Source organism: Ammospiza caudacuta, chromosome 3 (assembly GCF_027887145.1).
Source record: "Ammospiza caudacuta isolate bAmmCau1 chromosome 3, bAmmCau1.pri, whole genome shotgun sequence".
Taxonomy (NCBI): domain Eukaryota; kingdom Metazoa; phylum Chordata; class Aves; order Passeriformes; family Passerellidae; genus Ammospiza; species Ammospiza caudacuta.
Genome location: NC_080595.1, coordinates 21,621,569 through 21,628,671, shown reverse-complemented (window position 1 = coordinate 21,628,671; position 7,103 = coordinate 21,621,569). Strand labels below are relative to the sequence as shown.

The following is a 7,103-nucleotide window of genomic DNA, read 5'->3' as shown; positions in this document are numbered from 1 at the left end:
GGTACAGCTCGACAGCCCACTCTCCAGGGCCGTTCGGGCCAATGACACACGCAGACATTGTTGTATTTGCTACCCACAATTAGCATCTTAATTTAGAATCTGAGATCTTCAAGGGGGGATTATCTGTACTGGCCATTAAGTGATTTCTCTGCAGTATTATGGGGAGGTGACATAACTCTGTCATGTGCATCTCTCAAGTATATGTGTTACAGTAAAAGACAGACAAGGGTGTTTTAAGGTTAAGAACTATTTCACTGGTGATGAGAATAATAACTAGCCATCACTGTAAAGAAAGGCATGAAGGGATAAAATACATAAACCTGAAGTTAGTTGATCTCTGGATAACCTTTCATCTTTTGTCTCTTCCTCAAAAATCACCTTGTTTCTTTTTGTAGATGGATAGAAAGACCTGTCACTCCAAGCCTTGCAAATTTACTTTGTAAATGAAATTGCCATTTGGCTTAGATCTGGGGAGCCACTCCTTTTCAGTAGAGCTGAAAATGAAGGTGATAAATTATTTCAGTGCTTTGTTTTTAATGAGACCACTATTTTACAAAACAGTCTAATTAATTACAGAGAACAGCATAGCCAAAAATAAATAACTGATATAACTACATATGTTTGATTTGCGAGTGCTATTGATTTTAATTTAATTATTGTAAAAGAGAGCTATGCCACAATTTAGTGCCATAAAAGAAAAAGATGAATTTGTATACTGCTAGATTTATATAGAAAAATATTATATTAATATACCTTCTACTGGTGCTATCTATCAATGCATTAATTATAGCAAATCGATCTGATGAGGAGAAATTCGATTAATTACACCATCTCTTCCATGAGTGGGCACTAGATGGCAGTAAAAGATAGGAGCTGGGGTGTGGAAATTTTCTTGATGTTCGTGCACTTCAGTGGAGGATCACTACATTAATATCCTGTAATCTATTCTTTGGAGGGGGGAGGAAGAAAGAAAGAGTCATAGGAATTACAAAAGCTTTATTGCATGACTCAGTTGTTTCTAGAATCTATGGAAGAAATTGGTACAATTAGAGGCAAAGTGGCAGAACATGATATTCAGTGACCAGGGCTGACAGCAAAGTCCTTTGCAGATGGGAGAAATGTAATTTTCTCTCTCTCTCTTGGTCATGTTGCTTCACAGAAAAATCTCCTCCAGAATTCATATGCTCCCTCCATGTCACCACAGCGCTCCTTGAGTGCAGTTCTAGTCCCAAACTTGATGGTGTTAAAAACATCAATTTTAACAACATTTTACACTCTGATTCTGACCCATCTGACCAAAGGCAAACCCTTGGGCTGGTGGAGGAGACACAGCAATGGTTGTGTTCAGGAGGAGGCCTGGGTCAGAACTGGAGATTACAACGAACCCTCAATAAAAACCACTCCAAATGAACCCCAGGGGGAGTATTAGCAGGGAAGGAGGGGATTGGAGTCTGACTCAGGCTGCAGACTCCAGCTCTCAAATCACTAGCAGCCTGACCCGGATATTTCACATGCTTCAGAAGGGTTTTTGGAGAGCCAATTACCCTCAGGACAGGATGAAAGTGAAACAGCTCATCATGTGCAAGGGATCACTGCAGATTATCCCATGTGTTACTATGTTTTTAAAAATTACAAAGACATACTTTTATTCCAACTACAAAAGGAAGCGCTCAAAGGTTAGGAAACTCTGCATCTGTGTTTTAGCCCATTCTGTGCACTAAATAAGACGCCCTTTGGGACAGAAAAGTATGCAACCACGTAATTAAAAATTGAGGCCTATGCACAAATTGGCACAACTCGTCTGGAGCAAGCTTTTCCTAGGAAGTCAGCACCAGGTTTATCCGTATAGATAATGTTGTTTGTGCAATTTTATGTGCAATATTGACATGCTTTTATACATGAAGAGTGTTATGAGTAAAAAGTTGTTCATATTTTTAAAAGTTGCAAAGTTCACAAGTTAAACCAATTGCTGCCAAGTTGGAGTTCTAACTATTTATTGTTGATAATTTCATGTTGTAATCTCCTGTTAACAGTTTCCTTTTATTACCAGTAGTGCCCCGAGCCGGCCCGCCGCTGCCTGCCCGCCCAGGAGCGGCGGGGCCCCGGCCCCACCTTTCGGCCCGTGCCGGGAGTAGCCCGGGGGTGCCGCGGGAGCGGCGGGGCGCCCGTCCCTGAGCGCGGGTCCCGGCCGTGCTGGGGGAGCCCCGTGCGTGGTGCCCCAGGGGTGCGGACCCTTCCCGAGAGCGGCGGGGCGCCCCCCGCTCAAGCGCGGTCCCAGCCGCGCCGGGGAAGCCCCGCGGGGGTGCCCCAGGAATGTCCCGGGAGCGGGGACCCGTCCCGGGAGCGGCGGGGCGCCCCCCTGCCTCGGCGCGGGTCCCGGCCGCGCTGGGGGGGCTCCGCAAAGACCGGTCCAGGTCGCCGTGTTCCGCAGGGGCAGCTGCTAGCCGGCGCCCTTAGCCGGGCGTCGCCCTGCTGCTTCTGGAAGATGGCATCCAGACGGTGAAGAGGAGGGGGCATCGAATCGGCATGCAAATGACATTGGATCCAGTATGAACGGGAGAAACCCCTCAGCAAACCTAGCCAAAGCCCCCTAAAAACAACGAGCAAACACAAAATTGACTAATCAAAGTGATGTCTCGACGTGAGGAACAGAACCTAGTATCCGCTAAGACCCTTTTTTACCCCTCACCCTAAATACAGATGTCGGCTAGACAGAGGACTCCGAATGTTGAACCATACGCAGGATATTTCCTGTGAGTTCGTGAGGACGTAAGCCCCAGCTCCCCACACAGACCAGCAGACAAAGCTGCGCTCTTCCTCGTCCCCCGAGTCACTTTTGGGAGCAGCGGCGGCACGAGCGAGGACCCGTCGGTTCTCCCCACTCGAGCTGATCCTTTGTAATAAAAGCAGCATTAACAAGGAGAAAAGTCTCCTGCCCGTGCCTATTTCAAAGAGTGGTCCATCGCATGGACTCTGATCTGTGTCACTGCCTGGGATGAAACTGTCTAGGGGTCACTGTGGCCCTTGTGGTGTAATCGCCTAAGAGTAAAGGGAAATCCTTTAAACCCCAGACACGACTTTCCGACAGTTTCGATACATTATTAAAAGTGTGTCTATTAGGCTGTGGCTCTTTGGGGAGATTTGGACATGCTCCATTCATCGCAGCCACTACCCCAGGAGCTGGGCAGGCTGCTAGAGGCGGAGCGGGTCTTCACGCCACGCTCAAGATGGCGGCCCGCGGGAGCCGGGCCGGGCCCCACGCCTTCTCCGCTCCGCCGGCTGCGACTTCCGGAGGGGGCGGGAGAGGGCGTCCGTCCCATGGTAACTGCGCCACGGTGGGGACGCTGCGGCCGCCTTTCGCTTCCTGCCGCCGTCCGGCCCGCGAAGACAGGCAGCCGCCGCCTCCGGGGTCGCGCTGCCGGCAGCCGCCAGGTCGCGAGGTGAGAGGAGCCCGCCAGGGCGGGCGGGTCGACCCCGCGGGGCGGTTTTTCCGCGCCGCCGAGGTACCAGGTCGGGCCGGCGGCGCCGGGGGAGAAGGAGGAGGTGGTGGCGGTGCTCGTGGCGGCCGCGGTGGTGGCGGCGGCCGCGGCCGCCCTGTGCTCGTGTAGCGGGAGAGGAAGCCCTGGTCCAGGGGCAGCGCCCCGGGGAGCCGCGCCCGCGGGACAGCGGCGGCCCCGCCGCGGGGAGAGCCCTGTTGGGGGCGGCGGTGCCCTTGTGTCGGCTGAGCCCTACCTTAAAATATCTTGTAAAAATGAATTAATTCTTCACCTTCACTTCTGAATCTTTTGTATTTATTTTACTGGGATCTGGAGCCTTTTTTTTCTCCTTTATTTAAAGGTGTTCAAGCACCTAACTTTTTTCGTTCACTACGGGCTGAGATGTGATCAGCCTTTCGCGTGCTCCTGTCCTGTCCTTTGTTCAGACACAAGGTGCTTGTAGTTGCCTATTTTATTTGTTAGGAGCAAAGACGCTTCAAGAGCAGGTATACAAGCAGTGGTTTCGAAAGGGAGCTCATATGGCACCTTTGTCTTGGGAAATAAGGATACGGTTATTCCCGACTTGTCGTCGTACAACCGATATTATAAGGTTACTCATTGCTTCCAGTGGCGGTGGAAAACGCTGGAGGTGTTGGAGAGACCATTAGGGCAGAGGTCTGTCCAGAGAGGTGTGGAAGCCTCTTCAATTTCTGGATTCAGTGCGAGCAGCCAGTTCCGATGTCTTTTGTGGAGTTGGCACCTGCAGCCAGTTCAGGAGCTCTCGCTGTACCCCACTTCCGGAATGGCTTAGTTGCTGCATCAGGGACAGCTCACCTGCTGGATCTTCACATCCTCATCCTGGGAGAGATTGAGAGGATACTAGAAGTTTAATGAAAAACTTTTCTGTGAGTAAGGCAATATGACACTCCATCTCTTTTTCTCAACCTCTGGAGGAGATGGAAAAATAGATTTTTGCAGTATGGTTGATGGTTCACGTTGCATGGATGTAAATGAGAACCAGCTTTTCAGGAAAGAGATGAAGAGCTGTAGAAACTCAAAGTGTGTCTGTAGCATGTGTGTGATTTAAATGAACAAAAGCTCTCTGATCAGACTTGCAAGTAGCTTGTTATAGAATATCTGGCATGGATAAGCTGTGAAGTAGTAACAAACATTTAGGGCAAGGCATCTGTGTTGTCAGTGAGTTTATAAAAGTGCTCAGCTTTAAGAGTGTCGACTGGTGGAGCTACAGGCAAAAATGGGTGCCAGGAAGCAGATGGCATGAATTGAGACTGGAAGGAATGAGGGATTTCTTAACTGAATAAATTAATAAGAGCCTGAAGCAAGCAGCCTGCAGGGATGGGCGTGGAAGAGATCTAGTGTCAAACAGCCAAGGTGGGGCCAGGGAAAAGTGCATTAGAAAAATATAAATATTTCAGACGTTGGCATGGCACTAAGGCTGCCAGAGTTCAAGTGTTTGGACAATGCTCTCAGACACACGGTGTGATTCTTGGGGCTGTCCCATGCAGGTGTTGGACTGGATGATTCCTGTGGTTCTGTTCCAACCCAGGAGATTCTGTGATTTGTAGTCTCTTGTGGCAGATATTTAAGCTTGTAATCAAACCTTCACGCTATATTAGAATGTATAAAACATTTACAGATTGTATTTATTTTACTCATGTTTATGTTTTTTTCTGAATATAAAATAAATTACTTGTGCTTCTTCAGTTTTTTAGTAGCTCCCAGAAACTAACTACTACTGGGGGACTGCTGTGCTGATTGCTGAATGCTTGTGTAAATTGAAACACAAAGAAGCAAACATCCAGGTGGGGGCTTTTTTTCTTAAGTAATTGTCTTTAAATGTTAAAGTAAGGAAACAAAACAGCCTTTGACACTCATGTCCTGTTTCAGAACAGTGGTTGAACTTTATCATTGTTGTAGAGTAGGATATTTTGGTGGTCATTAAATAGAAAGAAAAATCAGATTCCACAGGAAGATTTGTTTTCTCCTTTAGAATGAAGGGAGTGATATCCGGTAGTAATATCATAGCCTAGTTGGAGGACAGTTATTTTGAGATTAGAAGCTCAAATATGTATGTTGGTTAGAAGCAGATGAATGTTGAAGTGGGGACTTGACACTAGAGTGGTGCTAAGTATGGAAGAGTGCCTTAGGCACCTTGTGCCATCACTCAGGGGGGCTTTTCCCCCTTTTGGGGGACACAGTATATATGTAGGGAATAAAACTCAATGATTGGCTTTTTCCTTTTTTTTTTTTTTGGCCTGCTTTTGAGCTCACTGTAGCGAAGTTAAGGTTGTTTGCCGGTTATATGAAGTGATAAATAAGGCCACAGCCATGTCTGTTGGCCTTCAAGGCACCTGGGAGAGGGCAGTGTCAGTGGCTGGGCTTTCCTGTCTGTGGGAGCCAAAACTTTGCTTCAATGGATTTGCCTTCTCCAGGGCAGGGGCAGACACAACTTGAGGATGAAGCTTTCTTAGCAGAGTCTCAACATTGCTGAGAATGGGGTTTTTTTCTCTTCAATTTTTTTTTTCACTCCTTCTTTCCAAATACACTACCATCACACATTCCTGGCTCTGTTGGAGCATGCCATTTGAAGCTATTTTTGACTGCTCAGAGAATTACTGTAGCAGGAACAAAGGACAGTAATTGGGGCCTTGAGAAGAAGGTCCCAAGGGGCCTTGAGAAGAAAGAGATGGAATTCAGATTAGTAGCCTCCAAAAAAATCTTGCCGTAGAAGAGGTGAAAAGTAAGACTTTGAAAGAACAAAGGTAAAAACAACATGTGAAAACACTTAGTTCTCAAAATGTTACCCTTTCACATGAGGAGGCTTTTTGAATGGCTTTCATAGTAATGTTTCTCATATGTTGACCATAGATTTATTTGGACAGTATGCTTGACTTTTTCTCTCAGCCTTTAACAGAGATGATTGATTTATTGGCTTTGATAGAGGGATAGAATTACTTTCAAACTTCAAAATACATAAGAAGCACCTCAGGTAATTAACAAGCCTACATCTGTCTCTCTTTAAAGTGATCAATGGCATGAATTTGGTTTGGTAATCATGGCTATTTTCTTGTTCAGCAGCCATATGGTATTTCTGAGTTTAGTGTAATTTCCTGTACGTGGTTTTTTTACAGAGTCTACTGGGCTTTGGTGTGAAGTGCAGCAAAAATTAAATACTGTGGGAAGGTGTGAAAATGTTCTTATATTAAAAGAGAGAAAAAAAAATGTTGTTTTAACTTTGGGGTAAGAGTAGATTGTAACCTCTAAATCACACTTTCAGGGAGACTGTTATGTGAAAGCAGTACAAATTTGTAACTGCTGCTTGTATGACACTGAAGTTTTTAATGCAAATAATGATCAACAGACCAGTGTTTAGTTGTAAACAAAATACTTTTTAGCTTTTCTGTAAAAAGGAGACCCTTCTTTCAGTATTATATCCTTCTAAGGGGTTTTCTTCTTGAGGTGATACATTAATGCTGTTGTTAAATGTGTCATGACATTAATAGAACAGCCACAGGAAATTTCCATCTTTCTGATTTTTTGAGGCGTGCAGTAATGATAAAAGTGTGAATTGCATCTGTCACATGAGAAGTGGCTGAGGGTTGTTTA

At 46.1% G+C, this 7,103-nt stretch overlaps 1 protein-coding gene across 1 annotated transcript in view; it reads left to right on the top strand.

The window, feature by feature from the left end:
- The first annotated feature begins 3,363 nt into the window (after window positions 1–3,363).
- Window positions 3,364–7,103, top strand: part of DISP1 (dispatched RND transporter family member 1) — an 89,967-nt gene continuing 86,227 nt past the window's right edge. The window contains exon 1 of the mRNA XM_058802205.1: window positions 3,364–3,440. The gene's annotated coding sequence lies outside the window, so the exon portion shown is untranslated. The remainder of the gene's footprint in view (window positions 3,441–7,103) is intronic.